The sequence below is a fragment of the Oncorhynchus tshawytscha genome, linkage group LG04 (genome assembly GCF_018296145.1).
Source record: "Oncorhynchus tshawytscha isolate Ot180627B linkage group LG04, Otsh_v2.0, whole genome shotgun sequence".
NCBI lineage: Eukaryota > Metazoa > Chordata > Actinopteri > Salmoniformes > Salmonidae > Oncorhynchus > Oncorhynchus tshawytscha.
The window spans coordinates 16,276,332-16,293,049 of NC_056432.1; the positions used below are offsets into that span (position 1 = coordinate 16,276,332).

General features: G+C 41.4%; 1 protein-coding gene across 4 annotated transcripts in view; it reads right to left on the reverse strand.

Moving 5' to 3' along the window:
• Nucleotides 1–14,415, reverse strand: part of LOC112249437 (myocyte-specific enhancer factor 2C) — a 110,533-nt gene extending 96,118 nt beyond the window's left edge. Inside the window, exons 1-2 of one of the 4 annotated variants that reach the window (XM_042320369.1) lie at nt 14,184–14,415; nt 775–906 (exon numbers count right to left, since the gene is read on the reverse strand). The gene's annotated coding sequence lies outside the window, so the exon portion shown is untranslated. Of the gene's footprint in view, nt 1–774; nt 907–14,177 lie in introns of all 4 variants that reach the window. The other 3 variants (XM_042320368.1, XM_042320372.1, XM_042320370.1) reach the window with 3 other exon arrangements.
• Between the last annotated feature and the right edge of the window lie 2,303 nt (nt 14,416–16,718).

A 16,718-nucleotide genomic window follows, 5' to 3' on the forward strand; every position in this document is an offset into this window, starting at 1 on the left:
AAAAAGAGGAACATGAAATCAGTTAATAAATAAATCAAGCTGGCTAATCTGCTTGACGGGCGGACACTAGGGTCTGTAACTGAAACCTTTGGTGTCCGATTACTCAGGATACCACCTTCACGTCACGTGACCCTTTAATCTTTAATTGAATTTCCTCTGGATGAACACTAGAACAATCAATAGGCTAGAGGCTATTAGACATAGGAGGCCCATCGCACATCATGACAGTTATCAAGGGTAGGTCATGGAGCTCAGCATGCTAAAACACTAAGTGACCCCCACACATGACACAGGTCACATAGTAACTTTAACATAACACACAACTTTGTAGCTGAATGACATGGGATAGAGGAATCTTAGTCCTGAGATGATTTGTGGAGCTTTACTCACGGTGTGCTGCCGAGTATCTGTGGGGTGTGTGTGTGTGTGTGTTGTTATAAACTGTGTGTGTGTGTGTTGTTATAAACTGTACAGTCTGTCACTCCAACACACTGTGACGTGTGTTATGGGTTGCTATGGAGTGACAGACTGTACAGTTTATAATGGGTTGCTATGGAGTGACAGACTGCACAGTTTATAATGGGTTGCTATGGAGTGACAGACTGTACAGTTTATAATGGGTTGTTATGGAGTGACAGACTGTACAGTTTATTTTGGCTTTCTATGGAGTGACAGAGTGTACAGTTTATTATGGGTTGCTATGGAGTGATGTACAGTTTATTATGTGTTGCTATGGAGTGACAGACTGTACAGTTTAAAGGAGCTTGTACCCACCACTTTCCAGACATCAGCCTCAGTGCCCTCTCTGTGGGGTGTGTGTGTGTGTTGTTTGTGGTCTCTCAGTGATTCATCAGAAATGTCCTGGTGGGTGTCTGTGTTTTGAGGTTGTCTTGGGTCGTTTGGCACCTGGAGAGATCAGAGTAAGGCAATCAGACTGGGAGAATGCTTGTTAAACTAGTCACTTATATAAGCGTATGTGAGAGATGAAAATATAATATTGAAGGTATGATAGGTGTCCTGAAGTGGCCAGGATCTAGAGGGAGGAGTCTATGGAAAAGGGAGTTATTGCATCAACACACTGAAATGACGGAACTTGTTCGATGGTGTTGCAAATTAGATGGGATGAGGGTTTTCCCCATCTGCTGGCTTATACAGTCACCTTGGCCACACAGCATATGGTTTTTGGACAATATGAAAATAGTTCTAAAATAGTCATAGTCAAGCACTGTCAGTGCTACGCATCATGGGCAGACACATTGTAATGTGCTATTAAGTAGTATCATGATCATATTATTTACATTGGATAACTTTAGAGAGGGATTTAATTACTGACTCCATTAGAGAGTGGAGTGAGACTGATCGGGTCAGCATATCTGACTAAGTCTGTTTTGTCTTGTGGCTATACAGTTACCAACTAAATGTTACACATCTGCAGACATTGTTGTGCCACCCTGTTTTTCTGTGGACAGCAATTTTAGGACATTGATACATCTGCTCATCTCACATTCTCCTTGTAGTCTTATGCTCAGTTGTCTTGTAAATAGATTGACTTAGTGTAACAATCGTTGTTGGAAGGATTGGACCAAGGGGCAGCGTGGAAGGCGTCCATCATGTTATTTAATGTGAACCAGCAACAAAACAATAAAGAGTAACAAAACTAACGTAGAGTACCCACCCTAGTCACACCCCGACCTAACCAAATGAGAGAATAAAAGGCACTCTAAGGTTAGGGCGTGACACTTAGTATCCTAAACTGGTCTGACGCATTCATATGTGGACATCTATAAGTACCTGGGTGTCTGGCTAAACTGTAAACTCTCCTTCCAGACTCATATCAAACATCTCCAATCCAAAATCAAATCTAGAATCGGCTTTCTATTTCGCAACAAAGCCTCCTTCACTCACACCGCCAAACTTACCCTCGTAAAACTGACTATCCTACCGATCCTCGACTTCGGTAGGATAGTCAAAATGGCTTCCAATACTCTACTCAGCAAACTGGATGCAGTTTATCACAGTGCCATCCGCTTTGTTACTAAAGCACCTTATACCACCCACCACTGCGACCTGTACGCTCTACCTCCTCATGCCTTTTGCACACAATGTATATAGACTCTTTAAAACATTTTTTTATTGATTACTCCATGTGTAACTCTGTGTTGCTGTCTGTTCACACTGCTATGCTTTATCTTGGCCAGGTCGCAGTTGTAAATGAGAACTTGTTCTCAACTAGCCTACCTGGTTAAATAAAGGTAAAATAAAATAAAAAATAAAAATAAATTCATCTGGCATGCTGATAGCAACCCCACACCCTATTTAATCTATCTTTTTTTTGGTTTAAAATAAGCTTTATTTAAGTTTTCACATGTATCAGTCATAATATATTGTAACTACAATTCAGCTTTCACACCAATACATGGCTTCCTTATTGTGTAGTTTACAGATGTAATAGTGTCCATGGAGGTTTTTGCCTAATAGTCTTTTTAGTTCCGTTTTGATTTGTTTAAAACGTTTTCAAAACGTTGTTTTATAGTCAAAGTACATCTTGTCTCCAAATCATATTGTTCACGAAGCACATGGTTTATTTTACCACCCACTGGAATGTTGAGTGTTGTCCGTTAATCAGCTAACCATATTTGAGTAAATCTAATTCCTACAGTGATGGGACATGTCATCTAATTTCAGAAAGGGTCAGAGAGCATAATATACCACGTTCCTTTACTTTTAACTTGACCCGAGATTTGTCTAGTTTAGTGTTAAGTGTGTATATATTTCCAATGAAACTACATTTAGCCCACCCCTGGAGCCCACTGTCCCCTCCTGACATACTTTATTGGGCCTTCCCTCCCCCTGTCTCTCCCAGTTATGAGAGATCCCGACCTGAACATGTTTAGCACTTTAGAGGAATTGACAGCCGCTTCAAAGTTCCATGAATAAAACGCACTGTTTGCCAGAATGATTATACAATTTGAAATATGTCACCATGTGTACACAGACGGTAGGCTTTTGGGCAAATGCAATTTCATGAGGTTTGGCATGCATTGTGCATAGAGGAGAAGAGGAAAATGGCGACTGGATGTGAGTCAAACACACAAAGTGTGGTTAGTGATTTTGATCTGGCTCAGATTGTTTCTGAAGCCTTCCCTGGCACTGACTTCAGAGCATGTGTCACACACATAATTGGGCTGCCTAAATATATGTGTGTGTGTGTGTGTGTGTATGTGTGTGTGTGTGTGTGTGTGTGTGTGTGTGTGTGTGTGTGTGTGTGTGTGTGTGTGTGTGTGTGTGTGTGTGTGTGTGTGTGTGTGTGTGTGTGTGTGTGTGTGTGTGTGTGTGTGTGTGTGTGTGTGTGTGTGTGACTGGAAGAAGCAAAGTAGCCAGTCTGCCTTTAATAAGAGTGAGATAAACACCAACACATTTCTTGGGCCAACAGGAACAGCCCAGGCCGTGTGTAATCTGTTGTCGATCATGCTCACGTGAAAACACAATCTGCCTGTCACAGTTGATAATGTTGTGAAGCACTCAGTCCCACTCCAGAGAATTAGCTAGCGCTGCAGTGACATATTTGAAGTGGTGCTGCTCTGTCTGAACAGGCTTCCAGTTTTTGGTGTGTGACAGTTTTTCTCTGTCTCCTATTGGAGAGAGACAGGTGTTGTTTTGACATTGGCTTGATTTTACATGATGAGACTACCAAACGCATCAGAGGGAGTTTGTAGAGACCTAAAGGCCATCTCCACACAGGATCCACAAGGCTATAGATCGTGGGAATGTGTGTGGTGTGTGTGAATGTCCGCAGGCGTGTGTCCGCAAGCGTGTGTTTGTCCTGGCTTTTGATCTCTTGGAAGATACACCTTCACAATACTCACTACACCATCACAATACTCGCTACACCATCACAATACTCACTACACCATCACAATACTCACTACACCATCACAATACTCACTACACCATCACAATACTCACTACACCATCACAATACTCACTACACCATCACAATACTCACTACACCATCACAATACTCACTACACCATCACAATAATCACTACACCATCACAATACTCGCTACACCATCACACTACTCACTACACCATCACAATACTCACTACACTATCACAATAATCACAACACCATCACACTACTCACTACACCATCACAATAATCACTACACTATCACAATAATCACTACACTCTCACAATAATCACTACACCATCACAATACTCACTACACCATCACAATAATCACTACACTATCACAATACTCACTACACCATCACAATACTCACTACACCATCACAATACTCGCTACACCATCACAATACTCACTACACCATCACAATACTCACTACACCATCACAATACTCACTACACCATCACAATACTCACTACACCATCACAATACTCACTACACTATCACAATACTCACTACACCATTACAATACTCACTACACTATCACAATAATCACTACACCATCACAATACTCACTTCACCATCACAATACTCACTACACATCACAATACTCACTACACTATCACAATAATCACTACACCATCACAATAATCACTACACCATCACAATACTCGCTACACCATCACAATAATACACTATCACAATAATCACTTACAATAAATACACCACTACACCATCACAATAATCACTACACCATCACAATCACAATAATCACTACACCATCACCATCACAATAATCACTACACCATCACAATAATCACTACACCATCACAATAATCACTACACTATCACAATACTCACTACACCATCACAATACTCACTACACCATCACAATACTCACTACACCATCACAATACTCACTACACCATCACAATACTCACTACACAGTCCACATGAGAATAATCAGAGACAAAGATATAGGACCTTTCCATTCCCTTCTCTGCTGCACTGTTTGTCTAAGTGATCCAAAGCATTACATTACATATCATTTTGTCTGCCTTAATAATAAAGCACATAATGAAACTCTGAAGGCAATATCATTAGTAATTACAGTTGTAGAAGGATACCACTGTTCAGTATAATTAGAAGATCAACGGTGAGAAAGACACTTTTTAATTAACCGATGCCATACATCCTTATGTTTGAAACCATAGATACAAGCGAGACAATTGTGTTTAATATCTCAATATATTTCCGTACACAATCAAATTAGTTTCCCAGATTCCCAGGTTGAGAGTCTGAAAATATGGTATAATAATGATCTAGTGTGGCCTAGTAGTGTTCTAGACACCCTCTCTGGCCTGAGCCATTGAATTCACCCATGAAAACAGCGTATTACCGGTACCCCTGTATGTACTGTAGCCTCGTTACTCTTCTTTAATTGTTGTTCTTTTATTTTTTACTTTAGTTTATTTAGTAAATATTTTTCTTAACTCTTACTTGTATTAAAACTGCATAGTTGGTTATGGGCTTGTAAGTAAGTATTGTTGTATTTGGCGCATGTGACCATTTTTTGGGGGACTGATTTGATTTGTTAGCCGGAGACACATGGCGATTATACTGTACTGTTTAACCCCCAGACCTACAGGCCATTACAGGGATCAACGAACAGGGCTATCTTTCTTTTACGGTCCGATCCCCTCACTATTCCCCCCACTAGCAGTGGCTCAAGAGCCATGGAAAATGTTCCCTCCGTACAATGCAGAGAGCCAGTCTTTTCACTATTCATTATGGCAGTATGTTATTTTATTTTCCCCATAAAGTCCTAAAGAGCTTTAATTTAGCTAGAGGCGCTTTTCTGAGCAAGGCCTGTCTAATTCCATTTTGTGTATGCCCAACGCTACAATGCCAAGATGTAATGCATATGCAGTGGTAACAAGTTCACAACTGAACGTCTCGATACTAAACATTTTTTCGAGGTCTAATTAATGTCATATAACCTACTGACTATAATATGTTCACAATTGTACTTTTCAATACTAAACGTTTTTTCGAGGTCTAGTTAATTGCATATAACCCACTGACTATGATATTTTGCCTGGAAGTATTCCCATGCCTTTTGCATGATGACTGCATGGTGAACCAATGGTGAAATCACTATAGAGCTTTGCCAAGTGAGAGACAATTCTGGTCATTTGCATGTTGTGTTGTTCAAACAGTGTCCGAACTCTACACCTTTGATCCATTATGGATGAGGCACAAGTAGTACCAACTTGGACTCAAGGGTAGACGTAACAATTAGTATGATATGTTAAGTTTAGTTAGGTACGTATTAATTTGTAGATGTCCATCATCCTATCTCCTCACGCCATTTGCACACACTATATAGACATCATTTTTTTCCTATTGTGTTATTGACTGTATGCTTGTTTTTTCCATGTGGAACTCTGTGTTGTTTTTTGTGTCGCACTGCTTTGCTTTATCTTGGCCAGGTCACAGTTGTAAATGAGAACTTGTTCTCAACTAGCCTACCTTGTTAAATAAAGGTGAAATATTTGTTTTTTAAAATAATAAAATAACATTTCCTATGATTTGTTACAAATTATAATTCGTATGATATTGTTCCAATTGTAATATGTACAATATCTTATGAATTTGCTGTATGATATGGTACGAATTCCAATTTGTTGTGGCCAACGTTAGCTAGGTCGCTAGGTGGCTAACGTTAGCTAGGCTAGGGGTTAGGGTTAGGGGTTAAGGTTAAGGTTAGGGTTAAGGTTAGAGATAAGGTTAAGGTTAGAGGATGGGGGAAGGGTTGGCTAACATGCTAAGTAGTTGCAAAGTTGTAAGTAAATGCAAAGTTGCTAATTATCTACAATGCTAAAGTTGTCCTTAATGAGATTTGACCACGCAACCTTTGGGTTTCTAGACATTTGTGATATCCATCCATCCATCCATCCACCCCAACCAACTACACTATTTTAGTTTTTGCCATTAGGTACCTTCTGTCTTATGTAACCATACTAAACGTAACATATTATGTTAATTTGGATTCCCAGATTTACATTTACTATGCTACGTCTAGTCTATGAGAGCAGGCTGGCAGGATGACAAGCTCTCCCTTTGTTCTGCCTGACACTCCTGTTACCCCACAGGAAAAGGCCCATGGTCGTGTAACTGTATTCACTGGCTGAACTACTGCTATTCGTACTGAAAGGGGAGGCCACCATTAGGGACACGTTGGGTCTTCACTTTGAGATAACCACCACCTACCCCGCTCTGGAAAACCATACTGTCTACTACTGAACATATGCCATATGAGACTTGGCTGGTGATTATATAGATACATTGATTAATTATTCAAATAATGATGAGATAATCATGTGAGATTCCCAGTGTTTGATGTTGAAAGTGTGAAGTATTGTTGTACCCTCCATGTGGACTGGAGACCAATGTAATGTATGTGTTATGCAACTACGAGTGCTGCCTATAGGGGAGCTGTTGAGCCTTTTCAAAGCTTATTCAACTGGTTAAGCAAAATGAGCTGTGAGTTGCATTGCACAGTGAAACTGATGAGAACTCATCGTTCAGCTATCTAACAATGAGCCACAAATAATTTTACCCCAAACAGTTCACATAATGTTTCCTTGTTAATGAAAGGTATGCATGTCATTGCTCCATTTTTGTTTCAATGGATTGTGAAATATTACGAATTACTTCCTTTGTAGATGATAATTCAAATAGCATCACACAGCCTCATTAAAAGCTCAATATTTCATCAATACATGCATAGTTTTAATATTCACATCAAATTCAATTTGATATAGCCACCTTTATGTCCAATGTTTTAGGCTCCTAAAATCACAAATGCTGTCAGGGACAGTCATCACTGCTTCCTAAAGTCCTCTTTTCTTCCCTGCGGAGAATGTGTGACTGACATCGTTTCACTGTATATTTCAGTATTTCACTCAAAGTTCCCTTTGTCTCCAGATTACTGCATGTGAGAAAAAAGAAGTGCCTCTCACTCGCTAATGATTTTTCCTCCAATTGAATGGCTGACAAGTAATTCACTCCTAACTGCTCAGAAACTGGCACAGTTATTTCATTGTTTCAGCCCTCCTTTCTTCAGGAGCCTGTAAAGTGGGGATGCCAATGTAGATTTTTTTTTGTTTCCAGTCGAATGGTGCCAACCGGTGTTTCCTGAGGCTGAGCAGAAGCTATGCCTGACAGATGTTGTGTGTTACCCCGTAGCAGTGGAAAGATCACACACGTGATCTGACATTTCAGCAGTCATAGTTATAATGTGAAAATTCACATGATCAAGGTAGAGCAGTGGTTCCAACCAAGGCTACTAGAACTTCCAGGGGGTTCTTAGTCTATCCACATGGGTTCTTAGCCTATCCACAGGGGGTTCTTAGCCTATCCACAGGGGGTTCTTAGCCTACCCACAGGGGGTTCTTAGCCTATCCACAGGGGTTCTAAGCCTATCCACAGGGGGTTCTTAGTCTATCCACAGGGGTTCTTAGTCTATCCACAGGGGTTCTTAGTCTATCCACAGGGGTTCTTAGTCTATCCACAGGGGTTCTTAGCCTACCCACAAGGGGTTCTTAGCCTATCCACAGGTTTTTTTATAGCCTATCCACAAGGGGTTCTTAGCCAATCCACAGTTAGTTCTTAGCCTATCCACAAGGGTTCTTAGCCTATCCACAGTTAGTTCTTAGCCTATCCACAGGGGGTTCTTAGCCTCTCCACAGGGGGTTCTTAGCCTATCCACAAGGGATTCTTAGCCTATCCACAGGGGGTTCTTAACCTACCCACAGGGGGTTCTTAACCTATCCACAGAGGTTCTTAGCCTATCCACAGGGGGTTCTTAGTCTATCCACAGGGGTTCTTAGTCTATCCACAGGGGTTCTTAGCCTATCCACAGGGGGTTCTTAGTCTACCCACAGGGGTTCTTAGCCTATCCACAGGGGGTTCTTAGCCTCTCCACAGGGGTTCTTAGCCTATCCACAGGGGATTCTTAGCCTATCCACAGGGGTTCTTAGTCTATCCACAGGGGTTCTTAGCCTATCCACAGTTAGTTCTTAGCCTATCCACAGGGGGTTCTTAGCCTCTCCACAGGGGTTCTTAGCCTACCCACAGGGGATTCTTAGCCTATCCACAGGGGTTCTTAGCCTATCCACAGGGGTTCTTAGTTCTTCTCCACAGGGGGTTCTTAGCATATCCACAGGGGATTCTTAGCCTATCCACAGGGGGTTCTTAACCTATCCACAGGGGTTCTTAGCCTATCCACAGGGGGTTCTTAGTCTATCCACAGGGGTTCTTAGTCTATCCACAGGGGGTTCTTAGCCTCTCCACAGGGGGTTCTTAGCCTATCCACAGTTAGTTCTTAGCCTATCCAAAGGGGGTTCTTAGCCTATCCACAGGGGGTACTTGAGAAGACTCATGAAACCATAGGCTTACTGGATAAATGCACATGAGGGGGTACTTCAGGGGTACTCTGGGCAGAACAAAATACAGTTGGTGGTACAGGAACCACTAAGGTAGAACACTGCCATTGTTAACACACTGTAAATCCTACTGCCGTAGTCTAAATCACAAGTGTTTGACATAAAATCATAGAAATTTGATATAATTTGTAGGTTTAGCTGTAATTATACAGCATATACAAGAAGTCTACCCAGTCTGAATGCGCTTTACCATCTTCAGAATTCATTCTAGAGCTTTCTGGAGATATATTTGGCCCTGAAGTATGCATGCAATTAGGCGCGCACGCGCACACACACACACACACACACACACACACACACACACACACACACACACACACACACACACACACACACACACACACACACACACACACACACACACATACAGTGCAGTAGAACAGGGGTGTAACAGAAGAGTCTGATAGGATCGGGGTGTAGAGGTTAGTTGGTGTACAGGTTAGGAGGTGTACAGCTTAGTGGGAGTACAGGTTAGAGGGGGTGTACAGAGCAGGTTGTGTGTGAGTGAGGCTCTGTAGCGATACTGCCATACTGCTCTTTGCACGCTACAGGTTGTAAAGAAAGCCAATCAGAGCCAATCATAAATTATTCAAACGGGAACTGAAAATCCAGGCCACTGGAGTGACAAGAATGTCGTAGCACCCATAGGTTTTGTTCAGCCCAAACCCCAGGACCTATCAACACCGTGCCATGGCTGATCTAGGGTTCACTGGTCACGATGGCAACACCCATCCGTAGCACGCGCTAAAGCAGGTGTATCTCACTGATCATCCCTAAAGCCAACAACCCATTTGGCCGCCTTTCCTTCCAGTTCTCTGCTGCCTGTGACTAGAATGAATTGCAAAAATCGCTGAAGTTGGAGACTTTTATCTCACCAACTTACCAACTTTAAACATCTGCTATCTGAGCAGCTAACCGATCGCTGCAGCTGTACATAGTCCATTGGTAAATAGCCCACCCAATTTACCTACCTCATCCCCATACTGTTTTTATTTATTTACTTTTCTGTTCTTTTACACACCAGTATCTCTACCTGCACATGACCATCTGATCATTTATCACCCCAGTGTTAATCTGCTAAATTGTAATTATTCGCCTACCTCCTCATGCCTTTTGCACACAATGATTATGACTCTTTTTTTTCTACTGTGTTATTGACTTGTTTATTGTTTACTCCATGTGTAACTCTGTGTTGTTGTCTGTTCACACTGCTATGCTTTATCTTGGCCAGCTCGCAGTTGTAAATGAGAACTTGTTCTCAACTAGCTTACCTGGTTAAACAAAGGTGAAATTAAAACATTATAAACAGGGTCAGTCTATATGCCAGGCTTTGGGCCTTTTGGAGACCTGCATGACTTGTAAACCATCAGGTTTAGGTGACACAGTTTGTCGTTCGTCAGTGTGGTTGGAGTCTAAAGTGAGGGCATGAGATCCGGGGAAGGAAGAATAGATCTGATCACTGTTTCTTATTCCTATGAGAACCATTACACAGCACATGTCCTTACAGCAGCTGTGGCCTCCAGCTCTTCTCCTGACTACTAAACATCCATCTAAACACTACTCTAAACTCTCAACACTACTAAACATCCCTCTAAACACTACTCTAAACTCTCAACACTACTAAACATACCTCTAAACACTACTCTAAACTCTCAACACTACTAAACATACCTCTAAACACTAATCTAAACACTCAACACTACTAAACATCCCTCTCAACACTACTAAACACCACTCAGTAGAACTATGCAGTACACATCTCCTACACCATACAGCAGGGACTGTCATCTAGATTCAGCTGTGGTCAGGGAGCCGGAACATAACTACAAATAATTGGTAGACTGCAAATTGACCTTAAGAAGCCCAAACAGATATAATGTTTGTCTAAAACATAGTCATTTCAAACCTTGCTTAGATTTGTAGATGATCACGTGTCTCTCTAGTACGTGCTGGCATACTTGGGAACAGATTTCCAAACTTAAAATCACTTGGAGCTGATTTCCTGGTGTTTTTACAGTCAGTTGGGGAACCTTGCCATACAGCAACTGCCTTTGAAAACATCTAGCTGTCAAGCTATGCCAATGGACGTTGATGTGTGTTAATGTGAATCGCAGACCTGACATGACACAGTAGGCCCAGCGACCCCCGGTGAAGGAAGGCACGCGGCGGAGCAGCGTGTGGCAGACGCGAGGCGGCGTCTAAACCTCTCCGTGCCTCCAGCATCAATCCGACTTATTCTTATTCAGACGCCATCAGATGAGAGGCAGGCCACTGAGATTAGCTGCAGATCAAAAGGCTTGCTGCTTCGCTGCCTAGCGAGCACCACTCATGTTTTGTAGATTTAGTCAACTCTAGTGCACAGGCACTCTAGCGGCAGAGAAACCATGTGGTGTGGTGTACTGTACAGGCAACGACACTGCTCAGGGCGGTAGACTCAGACTGGAAAGGGATTTCTCCTAAATGAGGCCGGACTGCGGCTGGAACGTGGAGATTTGAAATGGTGTAATAAAGCAAATAGAAGACAAAGGAAAACTACCGCCCCATTACTGCAAGAAATTACAGTGGAACGAAGGTACTTGTCCTTTCAGTGCCGCCACGATGAAACTACTTCCATGTGTGTAATACGTCTTGGTTCAGTGATCATTTGTTTTAAATGTGAAATGTATGGCTTGTGTAACGGAAGATCACGTCGTCTGGAGCACCAATAGGCAGCATTACCACGACAACTACTGCAAAGCCATACGCCAAGAGAAATTAAAACAAATCAGTAGCAATGGACGCCCATGTACCACTTTGCTTTCGCCGCAATCTATTTCTCCGTAAGGCTTAGTGCAAATCCAAACGAACATATCAATTGCACCAGACTCATAACATGAAGCGTATTATGTGTTCACAAGCGTAATCTCTGCAATCAAGGAAGCTAAGTTTAGATACAAACACAGCCTTAAACATTCCTGGGGTTCTCTCTTTGCTGCAAATGTCAAGAGTGCTATCAACCCCACACTAAGCATAAGTTGTCGTTAACATTACTAACTGATTGAAGGTCAATTTGGAGTGTATCAAGACTGTGAGAAGCTCAGAAGGATGGGCACATACATCAAAGTAATATAGTACAGGCAACAGTACAACGGTACAGGGTGATGGCGAAGCAACAGGATGGGGGTGGTGGTTGGAAGTTCAAAGGGATAGAGAGGCCTGGATAAGAGAGGAAAAACAATGACTTTCCTCAACTCCATTTCCCATCAAAGCGCTGGACTGTTGCGGCGAAAAGGTTTGTAAGTGAAGAGAGGTTTTTACTGGGTCAATGCTTCTAAGGTCCCCTCTCTTCAGGGTTGATATTAAGAGGAAGGAAAGTAATGGCTCACTTTGTTGAACCTAACAAGGTGACACAGAACCAAAGCTACAGAGAATATCCCCAGACACCCAGGATTTCAAATGGAAAACCTAAGCATTTTGACGGGAGATGTAGAAATGGTAAAGTATATACACATTTATTCCATGGATTAATTTGCAGTAATTGTGTCTCAATGTGTTGGTTGATATGGCATATCAAATAGTGGTGATATAAATTAATACTATGTAAAATGTATTTATTTTATAATAACATTTAAATTATTATTATTATGGTTTTTAGTACATTTTAATAATAGCTATCACTGCTACTTAATTGCCTGCTGATGGGCCATCAACAACAGTACTCAAACACGTTGCGTAGGTTACTAAAATTCCTTGAATCAAATGTCAGAAGAAAAAGTTGAACAAAGCCTTTCAGCATCCATAAAAATCAATCTCAACTTTTGTTTGGGTTGGAATTCTTTGGTGTTGTTTTAGGACATTTTCCTGCTATTTAGTACATTTTTCTTCCCCTGCCTTCAGAGAGGCAGTTAGTTCAATATCAACTCCCCTCAGTTGGTGTAATATGACAAATTTCCTCTTTGTTTCACTGCTTAGCGAGAAATGTCTTATTTAAGTGTTGGCCTCTGTGTGATACAAATTGATATTGAAGTCTGCAGCCACTTAGGTGGCTGCCTTGCGGGGTAAGCTATTTCTAAGGCAAACAGCATGTTGAAGCCATACACTTTTCACTCACAGATGATTTCAGATTACGCAACGAGGTGTTCTTAGCAATTAACCTTAGGAAGACCAATAACCCAAACTGACTGTGACGAATTCAAACAAAAAATACAAGACAGTATGAAGTTACTCTAGAGAGTCAAACCATTTGTCATGGCTTGGAGAAATGAAAAGGTATACATGTAAAACTCCAACCTATGTAGCTACAGTACAGGATCCTCCATGGGCCATTCACTGGTACAGAAGTGATTGGCAACAGCTGTTTGTGACTGCCCGATCTCCAACTTCAGCATAGCTCAACCGTTAAGCTTTTCCATCATCTTGGTTCTCTGTCACACACTAACTGTAAGTACTGTACCTGAGGTAAAAAATAACCTAGCGTCCATTCTCTGCCCGAATGGGTTTGATTGCAGATCCAGATGTATTTTTATTGTTCGTACACGACAAATTTACTGTTTCACTTTTCAATATAGGCTACACAAGTCAATATAAATAATTTACTAACACTATTGCCAATACTATATTACAATATAGTTAGTTGTTTAACAGATTTATGGCTGGTCATCATCCAGTCTATGGCAAAAAGAGTGCCCCTGCCAGAACCAGATTTTTCATCTAGCAGAAAGTCACAGTACACCATGGAAAGTAGAAGGGGAAGCTAAGGGTGTGCTCTGTAAACTCACCCGTACCGTATCTTTGCTTCTCCAGGAAGTACCACCCTACAGGACCAGCTGAGGGACAGCTCAATCAAACAGTCACAGGTAAAGAAAATATATATAGTTAGAGATAAGTGTAAAAGAAGAGTAAAAGTTCACTGTAAAACAAAAAATGTCCTGCATGTATAAAAGCCAGACCAGCTGGCTTTGAATATAAACCCCTGTTTCGGGTTGTGTTTTTCCCCTGATCTCTCTCCACACTGAACCCAAGACTTGTTCTCCCCAAACCCCCCACCCCACGTCCCCCTCCCCCGATCCACCTGCCCCAGTCACTCCTGAGTATATTTAGCCCGCTGAGGGATCAGGGACACATAGACTTTTGTCAGCGGTGGCATATGTACCCTGGATTATTGCCCTCAAAAGAATGCTACCATCCACGAAGGAGCAAAAGAATACCCCTTCATCACTCACTGTACATTTAACAACACCCCACGTCCCGCTTTCATTTAAACTTGCATGATGGCCATCTCCAGAAACAAAACAAATATGTAGCCTGTCCCTCCTTTCTTTAGATATACTCTATATAGGGGCGATTTCCAGATAAAGAGCTGGACTAAATGACTATTTTATGCTGGACTAATGAACATAAAATTTGAAATAATCTGGCTTTAAACGGTCTGATTTGCACAAAGACAATGAGGGCTAATCCAGGTGTATGTGAGGGTATAAATTAAACCTAGAAGAAGGGGGCGTTAACTTCAGATGATGTCAATGGCAGGTGGTTTCCTGCTTTTCCTGACAGAGTTGAAAGTTAGCATGGGGTATTACTTTTCCAATTTACTGTAGTAAATCCAGAAGTAATACATTGATTTAATGTGCATTAAATGGTAGCGCAATATCCATTTCTTGTTGCTTTCTGTTGCAGAATCATACTGTAATGGCTTATTTAGTTATTTACTGCATTTTTAAAACAATTTCTTTTTATCTTGTGCATTGTTTGATTTTGATAGCCTACTCCAATCTGTGCTCATGCATACACACCTTGAATATTTACCATCATTCATAACCAAGTCTGAAGGTGAAATTCACCACATACGACTGGGAAAAATCAACTTGAACGTCCCTGCAGCAATTACTATTGGGAAACTCAGTTCTCATCCCTGACCTCCGACTTCTCCCACATGCTGACCTTGGACACCACCTACTAAGGAAATGACCTTGATAACAGCCTTTTTTCGGCAGTTAAATGCAACAACAAAACATGATTTTTAAAAATCAATCTATTTCCTATAATATATTAACAATATAATTTGTTTGCCAGTATGACAAGGTGTACATTTAGTTAATGGTTGACGCAGCTTGTTTGCCATTAGCCAATTGACGTTTCTAAACATCTTCAAAGCATGTGAATGCATCCAACTCGTATTTACTAATTCTCAACTGGAAATTACCACCTTTCCACTTCCCAGCACGAGTCAAGGAAATGTTTCTGGAATCCATCTTTTTGAATAAGGCCTTGTGAAGATATCAGTGAGCCATCGTCATGCTGGACATTTTCCCTCCATTTGACTCCACACAAAAGGACAGATATTTTGGTAGTAGTAAAATTCCCTGTCTTAGGTCAGTTAGGATCACCGATTTATTTTAAGAATGTGAAATGTCAGAATAATAGTAAAGAAAATGATTAATTTCAGCTTTTATTTCTTTCATCACATTCCCAGTGGGTCAGAAGTTTACATACACTCAATTAGTATTTGGTAGCATTGCCTTTAAATTGTTTAACTTGGGTCAAACATTTCGGGTAGCTTTCCACAAGCTTCCCACAATAAATTGGATGAATTTTGGCCCATTCCTCCTGACAGAGCTGGTGTAACTAAGTCAGGTTTGTAGGCCTCCTTGCTCGCACACGCTTTTTCAGTTCTGCTCACAAATGTTCTATAGGATTGAGGTCAGGGCTTTGTGATGGCCACTCCAATACCTTGACTTTGTTGTCCTTAAGTCATTTTAACCACAACTTTGGAAGTATACTTGGGGTCATTGTCCATTTGAAAGACCCATTTACGATCAAGCTTTAACTTCCTGACTGATGTCTTGAGATGTTGCTTCAATATATCCACATAATTGTTCCACCTCATGATGCCATCTATTTTGTGAAGTGCACCAGTCCCTCCTACAGCAAAGCACCCCCACAACATGATGCTGCCACCCCCGTGCTTCACGGTTGGGTTGGTGATCTTCGGTTTGCAAGCCTCCCCTTTTTTCCTCCAAAAATAAAGATGGTCATTATGACCAAACAGTTCTATTTTTGTTTCATCCAACCAGAGGACATTTCTCCAAAAAGTACAATCTTTGTCCCCATGTGCAGTTGCAAACCGTAGTCTGGCTTTTTTATGGTGGTTTTGGAGCAGTGGCTTCTTCCTTGCTGAGCGGCCTTTCAGGTTATGTCGATATAGGACTCGTTTGACTGTGGATGTAGATACTTTTGTACGTGTTTTCTCCAGCATCTTCACAAGGTCCTTTGCTGTTGTTCTGGGTTCTGTTCTGCGTTCATCTCTAGGAGACAGAACG